At 35.6% G+C, this 12798-nt stretch overlaps 1 protein-coding gene across 2 annotated transcripts in view; it reads right to left on the bottom strand.

The window, feature by feature from the left end:
• The window catches only part of LOC123629050 (F-box-like/WD repeat-containing protein TBL1X), a 1209717-nt gene that overhangs the window by 43436 nt on the left and 1153483 nt on the right, over positions 1–12798 (bottom strand). The gene's annotated exons all lie outside the window — the stretch shown is intronic.

Raw genomic sequence — 12798 nt, 5'->3', positions numbered from 1 at the left:
ACACTGTGACCTAACTTGTTATCTCTGACTTTCTTCTTAGCCTTGAAAAACTTCCTGAGTGGACAGGACTGTGAGCTTCCCGATTCCTCAAGAAGAGAGTACTAAATGTCTCTCACTAAGAAGAAGAAACTAATGTGAGAAACAGAAACAGCCAACACAGCAGCTTCACAGCCGCTTTTGTTATCACTCCCTGTGGCAGAGAAGGAAAAAAAGCCATTTCTACCCTTTAAAAACACCAAGCAATTTTCTTCACCACTCGACATTTCTTTCTTCCCTCTCTGTGTCATGGCCACTCTCTTTCTCTCTCTGTCCTCTTTCTTTCTCAAGAAAATAAACTTTTACTTTTATGTACCCTATTTCTTCTCTTAGAAATCTGTCTCAACAGCTGGGCACGTGCGCCCCGCCCCTCACCAACCTCGCCCCATCCACGACACACGGCCCTGCCCCCCTCCAGGACGCGCGGCCCCGTTCCCCCTACCCCGTGCATGGACTTTACACCCTAACAAGAATATTTAAAACCTATTAATTTGCAATTTGAAATACACAATAGATTGTTTTTTGAAGAAACAAGGCAACCATAGTTAATTTGGCCTAAAAATAAAAGCCATAAAAACAAGTCTCTGAATTGTACACATCTAACATTTTTACTTTTACAAAATGTACATAAAGTATCTTAAGTACTTGTGTTTTAGTTTTCCCATCTACTATTCATCTGGGTTACAAACAAAATACTTCCATCTGTTTAAACTACTTCCCTTACCAAAAGTTTATAAAACCTGCTTCAAATACTAAGTATTAAAAATGACAAAACTAAACCCTTTACTGACGCAACTATATACTGTGATTTATACTAAAGTATTAAAAGCACATAATTTACTACACCGAAATTTGATGATTTCTCTCAAGTAAACCAGAATTTTATCATCTGACACCTAACCGTACAACTTTTTAATCACAGTGGTTAAGCATCTTCCATATATTTTTCAATTATGACTGCGTTCACACAGAAGAACCATTACCACAACTGCGCTAATAAAATGTGGCCCTAGCCACGTGTCCGACAAACAATCCTGAACTACCCGCCTTAACACGATGGAGAAAACAAGAGAGACAAACTGCAGAGAGAGTTAATGAACTTTAGCAAAGATAAACTTCATTATCTTTTAAAGGTTACTGAGCAATTCTCTATTCACCCAACAGCCGCACATTTTAAACCCACCCCCACTTATGAACGAAATCCGGGAACTCTGCTATCTTTATACCGGTGCCTTGAGAACATAACGGCAATTCGAAGTACTTTTCAGGAGACGGACTGATATGCAAATACTCCAGATACACAGGTGTGTACACATACGTATACACACGATTACAAGTTACTACTGTTAACACTTAGGATTTCCAAAAAAAGCCTGAGAGAAAAATCAAATTCTTGATTTACTACAGTTTTCGTAGTCACAGGAGATGATTTAGCTATAAACTCTTTCTCCTGAAGTAAAAAGTTGTCTTTAGTACCCCAAACTCCAAATTTCTTACCTTCTTCTCTCGACCGTCCAACTGCCTTTCAGCTTTCCCGAAGCGGCACTAACGGTCGAAGGCGCCGTGCGCAACCAATATAGCGACGCTGCAGTACCCGGATGTGGCTACGTCATGAGCGCAGAGGAAGTAGGGAAGAGACGGTTCGGAAAGTGGAGCAGGGGTGTGTGGAAAATGTCGTGAGGAAAAAGAAATCCAGGGAAAATTAAGAAGCAAAAATATGCCATCTATTATCTTTAAATTATTTATTTTTCCCATTAGTTTAGTATGATCAAGCTTAAGGAAAAAGTAAGTGTTTATTATGAGGTGATCAAACATGTTTAGTCCCCCTCCCAAATATTGGCAGTATGCACCTGTCATGTGGCGATCAGTGAGCATTTTAAAAAAACCCGCAATGGAAAAATAATAAAATTTTATGAAAGGTACACAAAAATAAGTAATAATAAACAATATAAGGAAAACAGTAAAATAAATAAAATAATAAAGGATTTGGGATTCCAAGGATTCTGTATCTTAATCTTGTAGCACTGTATATTCTGGAACGTAATATAAAAACTTGAAAATTGAATCCACAGTTTTCGCTATTCAGTAGGTAAATATCATGATCTCACTCAAACTTCTAAAGTTAACGAAAACAAGTATGCATATAACAATTTCTCTGTCCTCAGATGCTGTAAAATAAATAGAATCCTGAATAAACAGAACTGTTAGCTGGTAAAATATATTATTATTTCGGCAAAAATACTGTATTAGCTGACACATTATGCTTTTCCACTGTAAAATTATTCTTTTTATGTCAAAATCTAACATTAGAAAATACACTGAAATAACTATAAAATACAACCAAAATTCATTTTCTGATTTCACTAAAATTTGTCTACACAATTTCCATATATATAAATTGTATATATCTTATTAAAAGGAATAGGAATTTCATTTCATTTTCCAGCACATACAGTCAGCTCAGTCTCAGCGTAGCCCCTCAGAACTGTTTGCTCAGCATATAGTGACCATTGTTCACCACGTTAAAGAACATCACTTTGGGTCTTCAGGAATGACATTGCATGATCGCTTTACTAAATACCTGAAGAGAGGAACTGAGCAGGAAGCAGCTAAAAACAAGAAAAGCCCAGAGATACACAGGAGGATAGACATTTTCTCCGGTACATTCAGAAAACATCGTTTGGCTCATGATGAAATGCAAAATCCCCGGGAACCTGGCTACAAGGCTGAGGGAAAATATAAAGATGATCCTGTTGATCTTCGCCTTGATATTGAACGTTGTAAAAAACATAAGGAGAGAGATCTTAAACGAGGTAAATCGAGAGAATCAGTGGATTCCCGAGACTCAAGCCACTCGAGGGAAAGATCAGCAGAGAAAACAGAGAGAACTCATAAAAGATGAAAGAAGCAGAAGAAGCACCGGAGAGCACGAGACCAGTCCAAGTCATCCTCTTCTTCCTCCCAGTCATCTCACTCCTACAAAGCAGAAGAGTACACTGAGGAGACAGAGGAAAGAGAGGAGAGCACCACGGGCTTTGACAAATCAAGACTGGGGACCAAAGACTTTGTGGGTCCAAGTGAAAGAGGAGGTGGCAGGGCTTGAGGAAACTTTTTTCGAGCCAGAGGGAGAGGCTAGGGCAGAGGTAACTACTCTGGTAACGATAACAACAGCAGCAACAATGATTTTCAAAAGCGAAACTGGGAAGAAGAACGGGACCCAAAGTACACACCCAAAAGCAAGAAGTATACTTGCATGATGACCTTGAAGACGAAGGCAGTGACAAGTGGGTGAGCCGTGGCCGTGGCCGAGGAGCCTTTCCCCGGGGTGGGGGCCGGTTCATGTTCCGGAAATCCAGTACCAGCCCCAAATGGGCCTATGATAAGTTCAGTGGGGAGGAAGGGGAGATTCAGGATGACGAGAGTGGGACAGAGAACCGAGAAGAGAAGGACAATTTACAGCCCACAGCTGAGTAGGGGCCACTCTGGATGTGATCCCTGGCCCAGGGGAGACAGGCGCTGGGAAGATGGCTGGTGAGGCATGAGGCGGGATCCTCAAGAAGATTCGGAAAGTCCCCCCCCCCCCCCAGCCATGCAGAATTCTACTACAGCAGAAAGCATCCCTGACTCTGTGTTCCACTGGACAGAGGAGGCTGGCCGTGGAGCCTGGGGTCAGGCCCAGCTCTTGAGAACACAACACATTGGGCTCTAGCTGTGTTTCTCATTTGTTGTTGGTGTGAGGGATGGGGGAAGGGGTAGGGAGGGAGACTGATGTTTGGATTTTGATTTGTTCCCTATTAGAAACCAACAGTTTTGTTCTTAATTTCATTTCATTTGGAGCTAAGAGGACTAATTTGATGGTTTTCAATCTCTTCTTCCCTGTCCTGATTTTAAAAGCCTTTCTCTCTCTCTCTCTCTCTCTTTTTTTTTTCTTTTCTTTTTTTAGGTATATGTAGTAATATTAGAAAGATTTGGTTTGGGAAACTTTGATTCTTAAAAGAGAAAACAAAGCACGTGAATAAACATTGAAGTGTTCACCTCAGTCTGCGCCCAAACTGCTTGGATCTTTCTAAAAACTGGTTTTGTATGTCAAGGAGGAGTTTAAGGCCTTTCTGACCACCTTGTGTTCCCCTTTTCCGTGCAGCCATGTATCACGTGGAGTTGCTCCTAGCCCCCTCCTACGTGTCCCTGTGCCCATGTGTTCTGATTTCTTCTGGGCTGGGCTTCCCATTTTCCACCAGCAGCTCCAGCATCCCAAACTTTCTAGTCGTGCTGATCCTTTCAGCAACCGGGGTGGAAACTAGAGGGCAGTTTCTGGTCTGTTTTCTAAGAAACTTATGAATTCTATTATCTTTAACAAACATAAGATGAGAAAAAAATTTTTTCAATATTTTTTATTAATCTTTTTATAAAATGAAAAGAAACTCCTATGATCGATTAAGGAAGGTGGTTATGGCTGGGTGGTTCATGGGGGTTTTTGGGTTTTTTTTTCTTTTTTTCCTTTTTAACCTTAAGCTTTAAGTTGAAACATTCTCAGATGTTTTGAGGGGGGAAACATCCTCTTAAAATGGGTCCTTATGCTTGCCTTCTGGGGAGGCTGTCCAGAGCGGGTGGACCATAGGCATTTATGCAGATGTTATATGCCGACTGCACCCATCTCTCCCCCCAGCCTTTGCCTCTTGGGTTGTTGTGCTTCTTTCCCCCTTACTTTGCTACATTTCTATAGTTAAGCTGGTTTTACTTGAATGATTCATGTTTAGGGGAAAAGAAAAATGAAAATCTCCCTTAAAATTTGTTTCAACTTCTCCTGCAAATAAAAAAATAAATGAAGTGGCAGATGTGAAAAAATAAAAAGGTTATTTATAAGCCAAAGTGGTTTATGTTATATTTTAACAAATTAATGTTATACTACATTTTATTTATGCTGTCTCCAGTATGAACTACTTAGAACTTCTGTATGTACTGTTATTATAATATAGTCTTAATTGTGTGTGAATTAACATTTAAAATTATGTTTTCTTCCAGGTGACTAAGCCAGGAATGAAACCATGCACCAAAGGGAAGGTTATTTCTACATATTTATAGATATGTTAGAAAAATTGCTTTTGAATTACAATTATCAGTATGTTAACATTAGTATTAGTTTTTTACCAAAACTCACTCTATTTAACATTTTATACCCATATTTGCCACATTCTTATAAAAAAAAACACACTAATTTTACCATAGCTTTGTCAACATTGCAGTATTTTTTTGTTTCATTTTGAATAGATAAAATGTGCCCTTTGCTTTAATTTACATTTCTTTGAAGATATGAATTTTATTAATAATGCAATAAATAATATTATGAATAATTGAACAGTATGTTATAATGAATTGCTAATTTATATAAACAACAATTTAATACTGTAGCCAGTAAGAGGACACCATTGGTTAAAAAGACATCAAAGTAGTACATTATGATTGGTGCCATAAGGGGTAAGAGAAGATACTCCAGTGCTTTGAAGAAAAAGAGGAATGAATATAGCTGGGCACAGTGGTTCACATATGTAATCCCAGCACTTGGGAGGCTAAGGTGATAGGACCACCTGAGGCCAGGAGTTTGAGACTAGTCTATGCAACATGAGGAGACCCTGTCTCTACAAAAAAAATAGAATAATTAACTGGGTATGGTAGCTCATGCTTGGAGTCCCAGCAATGGGGGAGACTAAAATAGGATTGTTTAGGACTAGGAGTTTAAAGTTGAAATGAGCTAAGATGGCGCCACTGCACTGTAGCCTTGGTGACAGAGCAAGACCCTGTCTCAAAAAAAAAAAAGAAAAAAAAAGTAAATAAATAAAAATAAAAAAAACCCATAAGAATCCATCACTTAAATAAAATATATTTATATTTTGTACCCAGTTAATATTTAGAATTACTATAATAGCATTAATTTTATTATGTACATTTTGTAAAACAGGAAATTTAAAGTATGCTTTTTTAATTTTTTTTTACTTATTTCTGTTTCAAAATACTAAGGGAGTACCAATATTATGTGTCATGGATACACTGTTTAATGAGTATGTGGTGTATATATACTATGCAGTACTACTCAGTCATAAATAAGAATGAAATAATGTCTTTTACAGCAAGTTTGATTGAGCTAGAGAGCATTATCCTATGTGAAGTATTTCAGGAATGGAAAAACAAATAATTAATGTGCTTACAAATAAGTGGGAACTAAACAATGGGTACACATGGGCACAAAGAGATGTAAAGGTACAAGGCTTAAAAAGTTGCTCATGATTTTAGTAATTATCACTATAAAAGCTAGTTTTCAAACCAAATGATCTCCCCACAGATAATTTGTTCTTAAACAAAACCAACTTAAATAAAATTTAAATAAAAATAAAGCTACTTAATTCACTTTTTACATCTATAGTTAAAATTATTTAACCAGAAGCATTGATATCTACAAGATATTATGTGGTGATTAATAAAATACAAATTCAGGAAAAGGAAGAAGACAGTAAGCATCAAAATCGAATAGCTATGTAAAGTTGGTTAGATTTTATAGCCTCTGAAATTTACTTAATGAGCATAAAGGAAATAATAATATTATTCACCAGATAGGATTATTGTAGGATTAAATAATGTCCTGGGCACAATACCTGCAACATAGTTTAGGGCTCAAAAAGGAACTGTGGAATTATTTATTATAATTTCCTTTACAGTGAGAAACTCAAGTTAATTTGGGTTCCGGTTTTCTTTAGTAACTGTTGTCAAAACTAACAAAAATATATTTAAAAAATTATGTTGCCTTGGATGCTTATTGTATTTTAGAGTATTACTAATACTCACAACAATATGCCTAAACAGAAGAGATAAAGAAATAGAGAAGTACACACATGCATGTACACACATATGTGCACACACAAACACAGTTGAATAGAACAAATAATAATACATTACCAAGTGACAGATCTAAAAATATTATAAGATATCTTTGGTGCATTGTAATTATAATGATGTAGAAAATAAGATAGGTGATTTTAAGAAAACATGCTTCATCTAGAATGATTTAGAAAGAAAGAAAACCCTAAATATAATGACTCCTGAGGAATAAATTTGAAAAAAAATGCTGAAAAACCATGTTGGTGACAAATAAATAATTAAAACTAATTCTGTATTATTTAACATTTCACAGAATTCACATGGCAAAGTTAAATGTGTCAATTCTCTTTAGAAACAAAACCCATAAAGATAACACTGAAGAAACATATGCACAGTTAAGTATACTATAAATCATAATGAATTAGAAGCAGAGCCATTTCCTTAATTGGAATAAACACAGCCCAACAAAGGGTCAAATAATAATAAGAATACATCTAATAAGTTCTTATGATGTTCTGCCTAATGTAGGAATTACAGTTTTTAAATTTTACTGTCTTAATTCTTGCTGCCTGTGAAATGACTGCTATCTTTATTCTCATTATGCAGATTAAAAATTATTTTCAATATATGTGCAAGACTTAGCTGAAGAAGAACACTATAAAACTTTTAGGAATACATGAAAAAGAAATTGAATGTGTAGAAATGAATGCTGTAATATAAATTTAACATGTTCTATAATGCCATAATATGAAAATAACATAAATGATGTGACTAGAAATTGTGAGGATACCATATATGTGTGTTTTTGTATATATTTATGTTTTATATGTATTTATATATGTATATATATCTGTGTATTTAAGTATGCATATACACACAAAGAGTTTATTTAGAATAATCAACATTCAGAAATAGGTTACAAAGTAATCTTAGTAAGGACTTCCTTAATTGATATTAAAGAGGATTATAGCAATGATAACTGAAACTATTTAGTCCACAGACAACATGACCAGACACTATGTGCTTGATAAAAAAGAACAACCAATACTTTACAAATCAAAGCAGAATTAATATATTTAGTTATTGTAAGGAAACATAGCAAATAGAGAAACATAATGGATGATACTACATGTATAGATGCAAGAAGCAAAATTCAGACCATGGGAGACTATTGAGGACAATCAACCAGTCCTTTACATAAACTGCAAGAAAAATAAAAGGGATTAAAGGGAAAACTATTGTAAAAGACATTTTAAAACATTCAAAGCAATTGCAACTTTTATTTTTTTTATTTTTTATTTTTTTGCAATTTTTAATTTGGATTGTATTTCAAAGAAACTGTTAAAATGTTTGCCATTCACAAGAAAAATAGAAATTTGAACATAACTTATATTTAATGATTTTTAAAAAATTATTGTTATTGTTTAGGTAGTTTTTTTTTTTTTTTGGTAATGTAAAAGTCATTTATCAAACATTTAGTAATGGTTGCATTTTGCTAATGTAAATGCCTACAGTTATACATAAATTACCCACTGCCTTGACTTAACCAAATTTTGGTCAGGCTTCTCTCCTCCTTAAAGTCCTTTAGACTTTGGCCTGCACCCAAGATTGAGCAATGACTAACACACTAAGTTGCAGAAAATCTCCCTTTAACACATGATATTGAGAATCAACTGACTCCAGAGAAAAAAATTTCCTTTTAAAGCACCCTATTTTCCCTTCTATTCACCCATTCACTTGCTTTTTTCGCACTAAATTCCTATAAACCTTGCTTATCCTTTCCTACAATAAAGAAGAAGATAAAAATTAAAAAAAGTTATTTTTAATTTCAAAATACTTGCAGATTCTGAGATTGGAGCATTCTTTTATAATTTTTGTTTTAGTTGACAGATTACATTGTCTGTTTTTATCAGGTATAAATGATGTTTGGAAGTATACTCTATCTGTTGTTCTGCTTCAGTGGAATCAACCAATTGTGTTAGTGTGTACCTGTAGTCCCAGCTACTCAAGAGGCTGAGGGAGGCTGTGGCAGGAGGTTCATTAGAACCCTGGAATTCAAGATCAGCCTGGGCAACATAGCAAGACCCCATCTCTAAAAACTTTTTAAAAAATGATTAGCCAGGGGTGGTGGCCCATGCCTGTAATTCTGACTCAGGAGGCTGAGGTAGGAAGATTGATTGAGCCCAGGAGTTTGGGGTTACAGTGAGGTATTATTGGCCTGTGCACTCCAGCCTTTTTTAAAAAGCAAGACCCTGTCTCTAAAAATTAATTAATTAATTAAAACTCTGAAAATAACAATAAATTAATACAAATTGAAAACAATGTAATATAACAACTATTTACATGGCATTTACATTGTATTAGGTATTATAAGTAATATAGAAATAATTTAAAGTATTTGGGAAGAAGTGTGTTGGTTATGTGCAAATACTATGCCAATTTATATAAAGGATTAGAGAGCATTTGTGGATTTTGGTATCCCTGGGGATCCTAGAACCAGTCCCCCCAGATAACAAGAGAGGACTATATATACATAGTTAACTCTGACTAATTAACAAGTGTATAGCTTCCCACAGTTATCATTTTTCTCAGTAAGAGCACATAATATCCATTCTTTTTGTGTTTGTTAAGGATACAATATATCATCATTAACCAGTCATCTTGCTGTAGCATAGATCTCTTGGAGCATTCTATTCAATAATCTTTTTCAGTAAATTCTTTACTTTCAGAAGTTTGGATTTATTTTTGACCGTGTTTTCGTACCATAATCGCAATGGAATGCTGACTGTTTCTCAGTCTTCACACAGATATTCATGCTGGCTTCTCAGACTCTTTATGTCTTTTCCAGCTGCAGAAATCAGAATCCACAATAGTGAGTCACAAGTCCTAATTTAGTGCTCTGGATATTTGGCTGTTGTGGAATGATGGGGAATAACTTTGATTCTATTAAAATTCTTGATTATATGTTTGAGAATTTTCCTGGGGAGAAGTTTTCTTGGCTGTTTTTGGTTAGAATATTTAATCCGTAACTCATTCTATTGAGTGGAACTCTCCCAGCTCCTTCATTTTGAGTGGTAATCTTCCAACTCTTTTGAGAGTCTTTTTTAATTTTTTTAATCTGAATGCCAGTCTAATACCATAGTTAATTTTGACATCCCTGGGCTCTTCCCATCCCTTGCTAATTACATTTTTTGCTGTTATTGTAATTCATTCAGTTCACTCTCTCCAAACAATGGCAAAATTTCTCAAAGGGTAATTTAGAACTATTAGAACTAACAATGGCCTCTCTGAAGTTCTTGACATCTCTTCAAATTGGCTTATTTGTGGGGGGCTCTTGAAACCTAGGGATCCAAATCCTCTCTAAATAATAGTCTGCTCATTTTTCCTGACAGGAAGAATCCAAAGAATGGCTTTCAAACTTTAATCAGGCCATGCAGTAATCTCTGTCTACTCCATCTAAGACTATTCAGCTTATGTCTACCTTAATTGTTATTCTCCCATGCACTCCAACCTCAAACTACCCTCCCACTCCTCATTTTTTCTTTCTTATACCTCTAGTTTTCTAAACTCATTCTTGCTTCCCCTGCCAACATACCCCAACTCTCCTTGCATTTACCCTCTATTCCTCAAATCTTACCTACATTGCAAGCTCCCTAGTTTCTTTTAGATACTGGTAGATTTTGCTCCTGCCTCCCCTAGTACTCAGACTGTAGGGAAGAAAAGTGGAATGCCTTCAATTATTTATCCTCAAAAAGTAATTTTAAAGACTTGGTCTCAATCAGACATTCATTAGATTATCTCCCCAATCCATGCAAAAACAGAAAAATATTCTATGCAACTTCTGTACAATTCACATTAGACTTAGAGACATAGTCTCCAGGGCTCCCAGACCTTCACCAATTAGTCCAAGTTTTTGTGGGTCCTGGAGATGCTTTCTAGTGGTTTCAAAAAGCCAAATGAGTCAGAGTCAAAAAGACTTAACAATTCATCTTGAATTGATTTTTGTGAGAGGTGAGAGGTGAGAGGTGAGGATCCAGTTTCAATCTCCTGCATGTACTTATTCAGTTTTCCCAGCACCATTTATTGAAAAGAGATTCTTTTCCCCAGTGTATATTTTTGTCTGTTTGTCAAAGAGATTACAATATGTGGATGGTTTCATCTCTGGGTTGTCAGTCCTGTTTCAAAAGTCTGTGTCTCTGTTCCTGTTCCAGTACCATGCTGTTTTAATTACCATAGCCTTATAGTACAGCTTGAAGTCTGGTAGACTGATACCTCCCATTTGGTTCTTTTTACTTAAGATTGCTTTGGCTGTACAAGGTCTTGTCTGGTTCTGTACAAAGCATAGAATTATTTTTTCTAGATCAGTAAACAATGATGATGGTACTTTGATAGGGATTGCATTAACTCTGTAGATCACTTTAGGTAGTATGGACATTTTAACAATATTGATTCTACCAATCCATGAGCAAGGTAGATTTTTCAATCTGTGTACATCTTCTACAATTTCCTTTCTTAGTGTTTCATAGTTCTCCCTGTATATGTCTCTTGCAACTTTCATTAAATATATTCCTAGATATTTAATTTTCTTGGAGTCTGTTGTAAAAAGTATTGCATTTTTGATTCAAGGTGGATAACAGACTTAAACCTAAGGTATGACACTTTAAGAATTCTAGAAGAAGATGTTGGGAAGACCCTTTCAGACATTGGCCTAGGCAAAGAATTTTTGAGGAAGGCCCCCAAAGCAATCACAGCAGCAACAAAAATAAATAAATGGGATCTGATCAAATTAAAAAGCTTCTTCACAGCCAAGGAAATTGTCATTAGAGTGAACAGACAGCCTACAGAATGGGAGAAAATATTTGCTCTCTACAAATCCAACAAAGGACTAATAACAAAAATCTCTCTAGAACTTAAAAAAGTCAACAAGAAAAAATCAAACAACCCCATCAATAAATGGGCAAAGGAAATAAACAGAAACTTTTCAAAAGAAGACAGAATAATGCCCAGCAAACATAAAAAAATGTTCAACATTTTTAATCATTAGGGAAATGCAAATCAAAACCACAATGAATATTAATAAAAAAAAACAACACAATGAGATATCACTTAACCTCAGTAAGAATGGCCTCTATCAAAAAATCCCAAACAACAAATCCTGTGAGGATGTGGAGAGAGAGGAACACTCTTACACTGCTGGTAGGACTGCAAATTAGTGCAACCTCTGTGGAAAAGAATTTTGAGATATGGCAAAGAGCTAAAAATAGAAATGCCATTCAATCCAGCAATAGCACTACTAGGCATCTACCCAAAAGAGCAAAATGTATTCTATAATAAAGACATCTGCACCTGAATGTTTATGGCAGCAGAATTCACTATTGCAAGGATGTGGAAACAACCCAAGTACCCATCAATTCATGAGTGGATTATTAAAATTTGATATATGTATACAATGGAATATTACTCAATAATAAGAAATGAGAGTGATCTAGCACCTCTTATAGAGCTTGAGCCTATCCTCCAAAGTGAGGTATCACAAGAATGGAAGAATAGGCTCCACATGTGCTTGCCATCAAACTGGCACTGACTGATCCACACTATGGTGCTCACATAGTAGGAATATTCTCCAGGGACTAGGGGGTTGGGGGAAGTAAACTCACAGCTAATGGAGGTGGTGAGCATTGTAAAGGGGAAGGACATGCCTCTAACCCTCGTGTGGGTGAGGAAAAGACTTAAAATGTAACCAAAATGTTTATACCCTCATAATATCCAGAAATAATAAAAAAAAGAAAAAGTTATTTTTTTAAAATATTACAAATTATATATCCATAATATGCCCTTGCTGTTCACATAATTCTTCAAGCAATATTAAAGTATATCTGTGCTTTGTGTGTT

Source organism: Lemur catta, chromosome Y (genome assembly GCF_020740605.2).
Source record: "Lemur catta isolate mLemCat1 chromosome Y, mLemCat1.pri, whole genome shotgun sequence".
Lineage (NCBI taxonomy): Eukaryota > Metazoa > Chordata > Mammalia > Primates > Lemuridae > Lemur > Lemur catta.
Note: the sequence above shows the minus strand (reverse complement) of the source record. Positions and strands in the feature narration are given on the sequence as shown.